We start from the raw sequence: 13,505 nt of genomic DNA on the forward strand, positions 1-13,505 counted from the left end.
GAGGCTAAAACAGTGACTAGCACATAGTAGGTGCTCACTAAATATTTAAGTGCATGAATGTAAATGGTGTCACTGGGGTTTTCTTGCTCCAAATCCCTCCTCTTCCTGCCATCTTCTCATCTGAAATCACCTGACTTCAGATGACTACAAGCTCACGCAAGCCAATTGTGGGGTGAAACAGCCCAGAGGCTGAAACTGTTATTAACCCTAAAGTCAACATCCTGATCAAAGACTTCATGTCCCTTGTCTTCCCCGAGCTGAGGCCCCACAGGCATCGCTCCGATAAATGAGAGAGCAGAGTCTCCCACCCCAGGCCAGAGGTAGGAGGAAGGAGAAAGCCTGAGCTGGTCTCCCCGCCCCCGCCGCCCCCCACGTCTTCTCTCCTTCACCGCCACCCACCTGCCGCCCTATGAGTTAGTCTTGTAAGCCCATTCACAGATTAGAAAATAGAGGTGGAGGAAATCCTGTCACTTGGTCTCATGTCACTCTGCCAGCCATGATATCGTGTCCCTGGAGCACCTGCTCTTTCCTGATACCACGGAAATGTCACCTGCAGTGACGTTTTGAGTGGCTCCTTCAAACCCTTGCGTGAGGAGCTGTTGAGAGAGCTGGGAGCACCCAGCTCAGAGAAGGGATGGTCCACGGTTTCCAAAGACTTGACCTGTGTTATTCCCGAGGGAAGATTTAGAGCAGACAGGTGAAACCCCGATTCTCTTTCTCCTTCCTCGTCCTCTCCTTCCCAGCCTCCTTCTCCCCTTCCTCTTACTCTTATTATCAAATGTACACCTTGCAGTGTAACCTGTTTTAGTCCGAACATCCCCAACCCGACCTGTTCTGGTCTAATCCTATTTCCAAACTGGATTTGAACTCAAAAGAAAACAATTGGGGGAGGGGAGGCAGAAAAACAACTTGATCTCGTCCCAATACCATGATTCAATCTACTGTTTTTCTTTCTACTGTTTTTCTTGGATGAAGGAATGGACCGAAAAATAATATTTGCCCAATTATGATTCAACCTTTCCAAACAATTGCCATTGTCCTGAATATAAATGGCCAAGAATTGTCACAGTTCATGTGTTACCCTGCGAAAGCAGCTGACATTTCCGGGTTGCTCATTGCCATCCACACCGCACTGGACAGAATGCACAAGGGGCACCTGTCACCTTTCCATTCACAACACGGTAACCACGTGAGCAAATCATCCTTCGGTTCCATCATTCAATGGCCTCTAGAGTTCAGATTCTCAGATTAAAAAAAAAAACAACCTATTCGTTGTAGTCTCAGCTTCTTCCAAATTACAATCTTTTGTTGTTATAAAACAGAAACGGAGGGTTCGTCTTCAACAAATATTTATTCTGGGCGCTGGAAGAAACAGATAAAGGCTGTGCTTTTGAGGAGTTTACGGTTGATTGGGGTGTCTTAGTCAGGGTTGATTGGGGTGTCTTAGTCAGGGTAGGCTAGGTTACTCTGGGGTAACTAGTTAGCCACAGAAAGTCTGTGGCTAATGCCACAGGGTGTTGATGGGGCTCTGCTCCCCAAAGGCAAGCAGAGACTACCGTTAAGGGAGGCCCCATCTCTGGGGTGGGTTCACCCCAGAAGGGAAAGAGATCCAGGGGGTCACACACCAGATCACCATGCCTCCATCCCCATTGGCCAGAACCACTCACATGGCCCCACCGGGCGGAATAGTGCTGGGAAATGGGGAGGAGCCTTGTTATTTGTTGAAAGCCAACGTGTCTGCCACGTGGATGAGGACAGACATTAAACCCATGAATCAACAGACAAGGAAAATACCTGCAAAAGGGCAGTGCTGTGCAGGTAAGGAAGACCCTCCTTGGCATTAGGAGGTGAGCACCCGAGGGGTTGACTGAGGAAAGGCACGTCGTGTATCCCTCGTCACAGGCCCCAGAGGTCTAACCCTGACCTGTGGTGGCTCTTGAGTCCCTCTGTCCCCCAGGGTGGCTCTCCTCCCTCCACACACCATCCACAGGGCTCTGAGACCATGACCGGGACTCCGCTCTCTGTCTCTGGCCATCTCTGAGGTCAGGCAATGGGGAAACCCACCATGCTGCACTCCAGGAGTCCAGAGGGAGGGCAGATGGCAGCTGTGGACGCCGGTCCCCAGCTCTGCTTCTGGGGTCCCCTTGGTCCTGCCCATCACCCTCGGGCGAGCCCCTTCTCTGTGCCTGCTTCCCCTGACCATGAGGACCTTGGTGACCATAGCAGGTGCCTTGTTGCCTCCGAGAAATCTGTCCCCTCCGTCCTTGCTAACAGAATTTCCATATCATTCAGATGTCCACCTCCAGGAAAGGTCACTGTGTCCCCAGCTCAGAGACAAATGTCATGTAGTTTAAACCAATAGTTCCTCATCTCTGGTGGTATGCTAGACTATTATAATCATTTTAGGGAATTCTAAAAAAAAAAAGAAACAAAAAAACACAGTAATGCCTAGGATCATGAGCTCTAAAATTTTTTTTTTTAATTCTTTATTTTTTTGAAGCAGTTTGAAGTTCACAGCAATATGAACCTTATATTTATGTGTGAGATGTATAAATATGAGGTTCATATAATATTCATATATTCACATAGTCATATATAGTTCCTCACATATATTTCTGTAATGTACATATATAATAATGTGTGTGTATATATATATATATATATTTTTTTTTTTTTTCTTTAAGTACTCCAAGTGATTCTCATATACTGCCAGGGTTGAGAGGCCCTGACATGAGCCAGAGACTGGTTAGGGATGACCATGGAGCCGGGTTGTGGGCAGTAGGGTCTGAGAGGAAGTCTCCTGGGGGACTCTGGGAACGGTTCCTCCCCTGGTAAAAACAGAAGCCCAGAAGGGATGACTCCTCTTCTTAGAGGTTGGTATGTCTGGATGTGACATTTGGAATAGTGCGGCCATCGTGTGACCATGAGGATGTGACATTTGGAATAGTGCAGCCATCTTGTGACCATGAGGACAGCCCTGCTGAGGCTAGGCAGACCTACCAAGAAGGCTATGGCAGAAGGATAGGAAACAGCCTGGCCCTTCAAAGACAGCATTGGGCTAATACAGATACCCTGTCTTTGGAGTCTTTGTTATATGTGATAACAAACTGTCCTTAAAAATTTTTTTTCTTTTGAAAGAGTGTCTTCAGTTATTTACATGTGAAAGCATGGAAGGAATCAACCATTTCTCCCACAACAGACTCCACTCATCCCTCCCCTCAGCTGGCGTCCATCTCTCTCCCCTTGGCTCTTGGTCCGTACCTTGTTCCAGCATCTTCCAAGCAGAGCTGACTTGTTCCCCTGCCTGACACTCCTGCTCGTGATTTCCAGCAGTTCCTCCCTCCCGGTCTCTCCTCCCTAAGCCTACATGCAGGGGCCAGCTGGGCCTCCTGATTCTAAACACCCATGGCCATCGGCCCCTCGCTCAGGCCACTGCTGCCCCCAAGCTCGGACTCTGGAGGCAGGAGACCCTGACGTTGGTCCCAGCTTTGCCTCTTACTTGCTTTGGGACTGTATCAGCCTCTTCAGAACAGGAAATGGAAAGTCCTGGCAAGTATTTCCAATAGAAGGAGATTCAATAAAGGGAATTAGGTCTCTGGAAAAACACAGGAAGAGCTGGGGGCACCGGGTCCAGGCTAGGTCTCCAGGAATGGGTCCCGGGGCGCATGAGAACCGCCCAGCAGGAGAGTTACCTCTCCACCTTGGGAATCAGACCTCACCTCTGGAACTCACAGCCCTGGATTGGGAAGGGATGCCCCCACCGTAACTGCCTCCGGTCCCCAATCAAAGTGGTGAGTGAGCACGAGAAGGCAGGTGCAGAAAATTCCATGGGTCCATGCCCTTGCCCGTCAACCCAAGCTGCCAACGCCCGGGCAGGTGTCTCTGAAGGACAGAACCTAATTCTCACCTGGAGTCCTGGCTGCGAGGGAGTCTGGGAGTCAGCTTCTAGCTCTCCGGCCCCCGCTGCAGGGAAAGCTGCTAGCAGGAAGCAGGCATGGATGCTGAGCGCCAGCTGAACTTGGGGCAGATTGCTGAGCCCCTCCAGCCTGTTCCTTGATTTCCAAGGGAGTATGATAGCAACACTGAGCTCCTAGGATCAGCGTGAGGATAAAATGAGAGAATGCAGGTAAAGTGCTTGACATGGTGCCTGATGCTGGGCTAATTAATTCATTTTAGTTAATATTTCTGGTACTTTCTCCTGTGGTTCCCTGAGCCCAGGCGAGTCCCCTTACTCTGAAATAGGCACTGGAGGTCACTTGCGTGGTGGCTTTTGAAGGGAGGTGAGAAGGCACAGCCTGGAAAGGGTGGCCCAGCACTGGCCGTGGACGACCTCATCCAGCCCCAGCCTCCCCGGACACACTGCCCTCTGGGCTCCTGCTGGCCGCTTGCCAGGCCGGTAACTCTTACCTCTCCAGCTTGCGGTGTGATATAACCTGCATCTTTTACCTTGTTTGCGGGAAAGCTTGAAACTACCAACTGGGTGCGGCACCAAGTGCTTAATTCCTTAGAGGCAATGCAGATGGTTTGGCCAGGAGCGGCAGCCACGTGGAAAACAACGGCCCAGGCGCAGAGCCAGGTCGAGGAGGACAGGCAGGCGCTGGCAGTCTCTCCACCCACTCCTTTCTGGGAGATCCAGGACGCCAAGTGCCTGGGGTGGGGGCGGCCCCCGGGCCCTTGGACGTGCTGCTTCCAACCGTTCTCACTCTCCAACAGGGCCTCGGGTTCCCTGCCCAGCCCTGTGGTTCTCCACCAGTTTTGCTGCCCTCCACCCTTCCACCTGCCGAGGGATCTGGGAGCTCACTCTAGGTGTCTGTTGATTCTTCTGGGTGGTGTCAGCCTCTTAGCAGAACAGGAGGAGAGGGAAACACAGAATCCTGGGCAGGGAGGGCGGACAGGGGTGCACAGCGGGACGACAGGGTCACCTCTCTGGTTTGACCCAGGCTTTTGAATCGCGAGATCCATCCCGGGAACGCTACCCGGGCCGGGTCCCAGGGTGTTACGTTCACAGAACATCCCTTTTGAGTCAGGACCAGACATGAGCTCACAAGTCCTCATGTGACCTTCTGGTAAATAAATGTTCGTGCTGGTAGCTGCTTTTTGCAGGAGCAAGACAACAGCTCTCTGTGCCCCAAAGCTTGTCCGCCTGGTAGGAGTTGACGGGGTTGGGGACTGGACAAAACAGGAGTGACAACTTCTGCTCCCTTCCTTGCTACCCCAACCCAGCCCAGGGCAGACGATGTGAGTTAATCAGCACGCTCTTTTCTACTGACCCAGCTTCTGGTTCATGATAGAGCAATGCCAGGCATCGTGCCCAGGGCCGAGGAGCTGGAAGGCTGGAGAAAAGCTCTCATCCCACACTCAGTAGAAAGAGCATGATCTCTGGGTATCATACAGATCCAGCCTCACGCTCTGGCTCTGCCACTTGATTGGGGCAATACTTTGTTTCTCTGGGCTTTCCTCCTCCCCTTTGTAACACGGAGATAAGCGTGTTTACCCAAAAAGGTTACTAGAAGATCAAAGGAGACAAGGTGTCCGATGCTGCTTGTCCACTCACGCACCATCGAGAAACACTGTTTCTACATACACGCGGGCATCAACGCAAACCCTCCTACCCTGGGCGCCAACATACCCCGCCTGAAATCTACAGGGATGAAAATGCCCCCAGGCAAGCTCAAGCTTTCTCTCGAATCTTCCTCTCCAAGGCCTCCTCCTCTTTCTCAAAAGATTGACAACGCAACAAAGCCTGTTAGGCGCAATTAGCGAAGCTACTTAGGGAAAGACACCCGGGGACTTTTGCTGCATTTGTTCATTGACATAAAGGTTAAAGTCTGGGCTATTTAGAAATTAGTCTCCTCGAGTCTCTATGATGTCACGGCATCAGGAGTCAAGGACAAGAACTTGAGGAAGAAAGAAAGACGAGACCCTACTATCGATGAAACGTCTACCATGTTCTGGGCATTTCTCTACCAACGCCTTCTGTGAGGTTTCCATTTTTTGTGTGTGTTTTTAATTGTGGCAAAATACACATAACAATTAATCATCTTAAACATTTTCTAGTGTTTCCATGAGTGAAGTATTGTTGTACAACCAATCTCCAGACGGTTTTTCATCCTGCCAAACGGAAACTCTACCCCCAGTAAACAACACCCCCCCCACTCTCCTGCTCCCTCCCACCCTTGGCACCCACCCTTCTCCTTTTCTGTCTCTATGGACTTGACTACTCCAGGTACCTCCTATAAATACCTCATATAATACCTCATTTATCTTTTTGAGGCTGACTTATCGCACTTAAAACAATGTTTGCTCAATGTTCCCAGCGTTCTCGGGTTGTATGTCATGTGTCAGAATTTTCTTCCTTTTTAAGGATGAACGATTGCCCATTTTATGTATTTACCACGTTGTCGATGCCTTCATCCATCAGTGGATATCTGGGTCGCTACAACCTTCTGGGTATTATGAGTCAGGCTATAAACATGGGTGTGCCAATCTGCTTGGGTCCCTGCTTGCGATGCTTTCGGGGTACCCACCCAGAAGTGGAGTGGCTGGATCAGAGGGTCCTTCCATCTACGGCACGTTTTGCTACAAAGGGAGAACAAAGCCAAAGAGAAGAAATGACTTGCAGGACGAGAAAGGGGCAGAATCAGAATTTAATTTACCTGAGCTTCGCTGACGCATTTCGGGTCTCACCTGGTAAAAGATACACGGAGGCAAATGGAAAATGGTCCAAGTTGATTTGAGTAGAAATCTATTTGGAGCCAGGCTATTAGGAGCACTCAACTGACAGGAGTGGGGCGGGCAACGGAGAGACTTTTTATAGAGAAAGTGGCAGATGGAAATGAAGGACATTGGTGACAGCTCAGGCCTTTGCTTTATGGGAAAAAGCCTTGTTGACTGCGATCCATTGTCCTTAGCTTTTGATTTCCTAACCTTGAAGCATTGACAGGCCAAGGTTTGGGTTTGCTTAAATGGACGACTCATTTGGTTCGTTGGTGTAACAGTCCCTGGAGCAAACAGTTGGGTTCAGCAAACCACCTCATGGAAGGGGTGCAGGCGTGAGGGGAAGTGGGGATGAATTCTTTCCTCCCAGGCTGGGATGTGATGTGATGGGTCAGGAAGGGTCTTGCTAGATGGTTTGGGAGTATTCTAGGCCCTTCACGCTGGGCCATTGGCCTCCTAGGCAAGACCCATGTGAAGGACGGCGAGGCCATCGTTCGCTCAGCGGGGTCAATATGGCGCCGAGGCTGGGGGTGGGGGTGGGGAACTGGCAGGCCCATGTTAAGTCAGGGGTGCAAGGAACAGATCGCCACTCAATCACCTCAAGGAAAAAAGAGGATGGAAAGATAGGGCGTCATCTCATAGGGAAAAGGAACAACCAGGCCACAAAGAGACCAGAAATGGGAAAATGTTGAAAAACAAAAGCGTGAATGGCTGACACTGCGACCCTTCCCTCCGGGGGCGAGCAGGTGCCAGCTCCCCCAGGCTGACCCATCTCCACCTGCCATCGTGGACCCCCTCTCTCAGGCCCAAGTGCAAACTCCCGGGAGAGAGGATCTGACTCGCCCAGCCTGGTGGGGAAGCGACCCCATGGCACGCAGGACCACCCCCTTCCAGGCACTGTGTCCAGCCGTGGGGACCCCTTGGTGGCCTCTCCGGGTGTGGTCCATGGTGGGAGGAGGCATCCACATGCTGCCCCTGCCGGCCTTCTTGACCGTGACCGGTGACCATAACCCCGGGGCAAGTGGCTCCAGGAGGCGTGTCATCCCCAGCTGTGTGCCTCCAGGCTCGGTAATCCCAGCCATCTGCGCACAGGCTGGGCTGAATTACAGCTTGTTTTTGAATAAAGGCGGGTTTATTCCCACCATTTGGCCGCCTAGAGCCAGGGCCCAGCTTCCTGTTTGCGCTCCGGACCAGTCACGCTCCAGCGCCCAAGGCAGGTGCGCTGGCCTGGCCTTGCTTTGACCTCACAGAGCCCCTGGCTTCAGGTCAGTGGCTCCCTGCCTGTGGATGACAGTGGGCCCCAGCTCCGGGGGGACCCTTGGGAGGGATCCCTGCAGCCCTGCTTCCAGAATGCGCCCTGCTGGTGGTTAGACATCTGGAGAAGTCCCCAAGGTTCCCCCCTCCAACATAACAGCTGCCTCCTGGCCAAGAGCAGCCCCCCAGGGTAAGCCTTCCTGGGAGCTGAGATGTCCCAGCCCACCCTGTGCCTCCCAAAGCCTCCAATGCTGGGGGGAGCTGGCCAAGTCGGAGGGCAGGCAGTGTCCAGGTCACTCCTGCCCTTTCTCCCTCCCTCCCGTTCCAGTGACTTGAGACATCTCAAAGGTGTGAGTGCTGGAGTCTTGGCCTTGGCTTCTGTCATGCCTTAAATTCGAAGCTGAGGAGGGCTCTGGGGCAGAGCAGACAGGCCCCTGGTGAAGAGGGACGTGGTGGGGAGCGAGGGGGATGCCGAGGGTCTCCCCACCCACGAGGAGCTGCCATCATCTCCTCCCCAGCCTCAGGGCTGTCCTTTCTGTGCCTCAAGATACCAAATGTCTGATGACCCTTCCCAGCTGATGTTCTAGGTGCCTCCTGTTGGTGAGGGGCCTCCCTGTACCCACAGGTGGGGCCGCTCACCACCCCTCCTTCCCTCTACCCCCTCTGAGTGCCCGCTGTTGCTCCTTCTGGTCCTGGGCTCCTGAGGAGCTAGCCTGACCTTACCCTTTCTCTCCGTCCTTCAGGACCTCCAACGCACCTGCTGGCCTGGGGGCAGCAGGCTGACCTGGGATTTGAATCAGGGTCAGCCTGGTCCCAGCGTGGGACTTGGCCTGGTGCACACAATCTCTCAGAGCCACTTTGCGTGTCTTCAAGCTCATCCACGTGATAGCCTAGGTCTGTGCTTCGTTCCTTTTTGTGGCCGAGTAAAATTCCCTTGTTGGATAGACCCGCTTTGTTCATCTTTTTATCAAGTCGATGCACACTCGGGGGGGGGTCCCCGCTTTTTGGTGACTGTGAATAGGGCTACCATTGCATTCTTAAACTGAAGGGACAAGGGGGAGGGTATTTTCCTTAGACATGTCAGTGAATGCTACCCCTTTATTATGATTTTGTCTACCAGTTTTTAATAGACTTTCTTCTTATTTTTTTTAGTCAGCTCCACAGGGAGCATGGAGTCCGACACCGGGCTCGAACTCATGATGCTGAGATCAAGACCAGAGAGGAGATGAAGAGTCGGACCGTTTTACAACTGGCTGAACCACCCAGGCTCCCTATAGATTATTAATTAAAGTCCAGAGTTTACACCAGGGTTCAGTCTTGATGCGGTACGTTCTAGGGGTTTTGACAATTCGTCATAGCAGGACTCCGCCATTCTATTATCGTCCAGGAGTTTCACCACCCGAAAAATCCTCCTTCCCAACCATTCATCACTCCCTCTCCACCGGCCCCTGGCCGCCACTGATCCTTTCCCTGTCTCCAGTAAATGTCATAGAGTTGGACTCATACAGTCCGCAGCCTTTCCAAATTGGCTTTTTTCACTTAGCGAAAGGCATTTCAGGTGCCTCCTGTCCTTTCAAGGCCTGAGAGCTCATTTCTCCCTAGGGCTGAATAAACAGCTTTTTTTTTTTTCTGCAGCCTTTTTCCCAGCAGGAAATGCCCCCCACCATCTTTAGGACTTTAAGAGCCTTGCCCTCCCTCCGCAGGTCTCACTAGGGACCTCCCTGTTCCCGCTGAGGAGTCCACAGCTCTGTCCCTCCCCTCACCTGCAGGCCTGGGAGTGCCCTAAGCTTCTGTCCCACCGAGCTCTGGGTGTTTCTGTGGGGGAAGGGGCCCAGTGAAGCCTTGTGGGGGGAGGGGAGGAGGACAGCAGGAAGGGGTGAGGCCTGGAGGAAAGAGGTGGTGGGTGGAGGCAGGGAGAGAAGGAAGCAGCTGCCTTGGACGTGTTGGAGTGGCCTCTGGCATTTTGGTCAGGGAAATGTCTGTCAAGGCTCAGCTGAAGGGCTGGGGACAGGCACGAGGCAGACGCCTTGTCCTTCCCAGCTGTCCTTTTTCTGCAGATGGATGTGGAGCTGAGAGACCAGAAGGCCAGAGTCGCCACTCTCCCCAGCGGATAACTGGGAGGTTTTCCAATCATAGGGCAGTGAGGGGGGGTCAGAGAGAGAAACTCTCGCTCCCTGACCTGGGGTGCAGGGCTTGGGGTAGCCACAGGGCAAACAAGAGGTTTAGGCCTGGTGAAGTGTAACCAAGTGGAGAGAGGTTAACAGAGGCCCTGGCACCGCTGTATCTGGCAGGACCCGGGGCAGTTACGGAAGGGCAGGCCCAGGCCCAGGCTGCCCCCCCCAGCACCCCCCAGAGACTTGTCCTCCAAGTGCTGCTAGAGTTCTTCTGTGCTGGTGTTAGCTGCTGCTGGCCTGTGGCAGGTGGGGAGCCTGAGACCCCCTGAGTTTGCTGAGCCATGTCATTTGCCTAGTCCAGTGGCTTCTGGTTGGTTCCAAACACGTTTCCTTACCCCATGGCTGTAAGCTCTTCCTCCAAATGCCTTGTGGCACATTGAGGCTGGCCTCACTGTAGGGAACTAACTACGGGGGGCGGGGGGGGCAGGGAGCAGGGGGGGAGGCTCCCCCTTCTTGGCCGAAAGCCTTTTTAACCCCAGGGCGTGTTGGCGGGGGTTTTGCAATGACTCTCCCTTCCCCTCCCCCCACCTCCTACTGTCCCCCAGGATGTTGTGGCTTTAGGTCCTTCTTCCATGGGAGGATCCTGGGCAGGCCTGAGCCCCCTCACCACTGTGTGCAGGAGACCTCAACTGTCTCCTGGGCCAGGGTGTGGGGAATGGGCCCGACCGTCTGTGGTGGGTCACAGTGGGTTGCCTGCCACTCTCCCTGTTGGGTCCTGGAAGCTGTTTAGTCTGTTTAGTCTGGGCAACCCCTGCGATTAGCTCAGGTCGACAAATTGAAGTGACCTGTGTCACTTCCCAGGCTGTGACTTGACAGGAAAGCAGCTTCCCCTTGCGCTTCTGGAATGTTCTCTCTTCAAGCCAACCCCGAGCAGTGAGCAGCCTCGGTGGCCCAGGGGCATCCCATCTTTGGGGGGAACCCACTGCCCCACTCCAGGTGGCCATAGCACCCCGCTCCCTGCCCGCCCCTCCTCCCCTCCCAGCACTGGCTGGCTCCTGCTCCATCTTGCAAGAATTGACCTCTGGGGTGGAAGGTGTTTGCAGCTGAGTCATCTCAGGACCTTGCATGAAAAGCCACGGGTCCAAAGTTGCCTGGATTCTCTTGTTTTCCCGGCTGGTTGCTCAGCTTCCTTCTGGCAATGATCACCTGCCTGTGATTATTCCCTCCTCGCTCCCTCCCCTCTCTCCCTCCCTCCACCTCCCCCCTTCCTTGCTCTTCTGGCATTAATCTCAAGGTACTTTCTACTGTTTCTACCAAAGAACCGTGATTGGCAGTGAAATTGGCACAAGGGAGGACGTTGTAAGTTGCAGGGCCCCAAGGGGACGGAGAAGCGAGAGGCTCCCCAAGTCATGGGGATTCCTGGTCCTGTTCCCAGGGTGCTGAACTGGTGTTTGCTGTCAGAGGCCACAGGGGATTTGGGACAGGAAAGCATGTGGCCTGCTGCTCCTCGCAATAGCCCTGGGCAGCTTGGAGAGGGGGGCTGACACCCCCAAGCCCTCACCTCCCCGCAGGAGGGCTGCCTCGGCTGCAGTCCAGAACACCAGCCCCAAGGCTGGAACTGCAGGCAGCTTAACTGCAGCCCACAGCAGGCCCGGCTGGAATGCACTGTCCTCTGGGAACATCCTGAAACTCCCCACCTGGAGAACGCAGTTCCTACCGCACCCCTGTGCCTGAGGCAGCATCCACATGACCACTGGGCCCTAGTCCCTGTTCCTAACCCCCCAGGCCCGGACCTCGGACTCTTCCGGGTCCTGAAAGCAATGTGGGAAAGAACAGCTTAATCCAGAGAGAAATGTAGGCATTACCACTTATGTAAGAATCCTGGGGAACATTTGTGGGAATGCTTTTGAGGACACTCGATCAAGGACCTGCCCTCGGAACAATGAGCTGACCTTGACCTGCACCTCCTCGGCCAGACGGAGAAACCCAGACTGGACCACAGAACCCGGCGTTGCAGCTGGAAGCAGGCCCTTGACACCGAATATCTTCCATCCTGGTGGGGACGGCTTTGCCTCCCTTAAAACTGACCTTGGAGTTCGATTTGTTCGCCTGCCCTGCACCCATGGGCTTACCCGAACCCCCGCCCCCAAGGCCCCCCATCGCCGGGACTCCCACAACGTGTGACTTCTGACCACAGAAGTCACGTCACTGCTGCAAGAGTGGGGCAGGGGGCCTAGGCTGGCGGGACACCGCTCTGGCCACGTGGCCCCCAATCTGGGGACAGCTGGTATCACCTAACAGAGACAACCCCCACACCAAGGCTCAGGTGCCCCGGAGTGAGGGAGAAGGTTTTGGCCACCCTTTTGGGAGAGGAAGCCAACCCAGCCCAGAATGGGCCAAAGGTGAGAACTGGAAAAGTCACTGGAGGCGTGACATCTTAGATACTGGCGACCAGCTTGTAACTAGAGGGACGGAGCTTTGATCCGTAGCCCTGCCTTATTTTGGTCACACGCTAATCATTGCAATGGTAATAAAATGTCCTCTCGTTCCTCTGTGTCGGTGGCAGTTAATTTTACTGTGTCGTGTGCAGGCTGTAGAAATTTGCACTAGGAGCTCGACAGAATGAGGGAAGGAAGAGTGGTCGCCCAGGTCACGCCGGTGCACAGAGCCTCTGAGGTTCGGGATGCTGCGTGAAGGAAGGGTGTGCACGTGCGGAGCAGCGTGCAGTGCACGCGGGGCTGTGTTCTGGGGTCCTGCTGGCTGCTCCCTCCCTGCAGGGGTGGGTGTGGGAACCAGCTGGGCAGATGGGCACGGCCCCTCCCATGGCCGCTGTCCTGCCTGCCCCCGTCACTCGTGCGTCCTTTTCCTGGCTGAGCCCACTTCCCAAAGCCTGAGCTGGGACTGGACCAAGTAAGGTGGTGAAGAGCTTCCCGCGGTCCGCCCCGCCTGTCCCAGGTCGGAGGCCAGCCCTGCATGGGAGAGAAGAGCAGGTAGACTGGGCAGGCCAGAGAGGAACCTGGTGGGATGCCCAGTGATGGGCATCTGGGCAAAATGGAGGGCGAGAGGGGTGAGCTGTTTGCCCAAGTGGGGTCACCCTGGCTCTCAGAGATGCTCCTGAAAGAGATGGCAGGCAGAGAGAGGGCTAGGGGTCTCTGCCCCAGGTATCCTGGTTCCTGGCTCCAGGCCACTGCGTCCTCCCACCCACCGCTCCAGGGGCAGGGCTCTGGAGGCTGAGGCTCCCCACCCCTCCCAGTCCTCATCACTTCGTCTGTGGACTGGGAGTCATCATGGGTACTGTCGTGCTGGGGTGTAAGATGCCCAGCGTCTCAGCCCGCCCCAGCCAGGCCATCCTGCCCTCGCCCCCAGAACCAGCACACCCCCACACTGCCCCAAACCCTCTCCTTCTGGGCCTTTGCAGTT

The sequence above is a fragment of the Ailuropoda melanoleuca genome, chromosome 17 (genome assembly GCF_002007445.2).
Source record: "Ailuropoda melanoleuca isolate Jingjing chromosome 17, ASM200744v2, whole genome shotgun sequence".
NCBI lineage: Eukaryota > Metazoa > Chordata > Mammalia > Carnivora > Ursidae > Ailuropoda > Ailuropoda melanoleuca.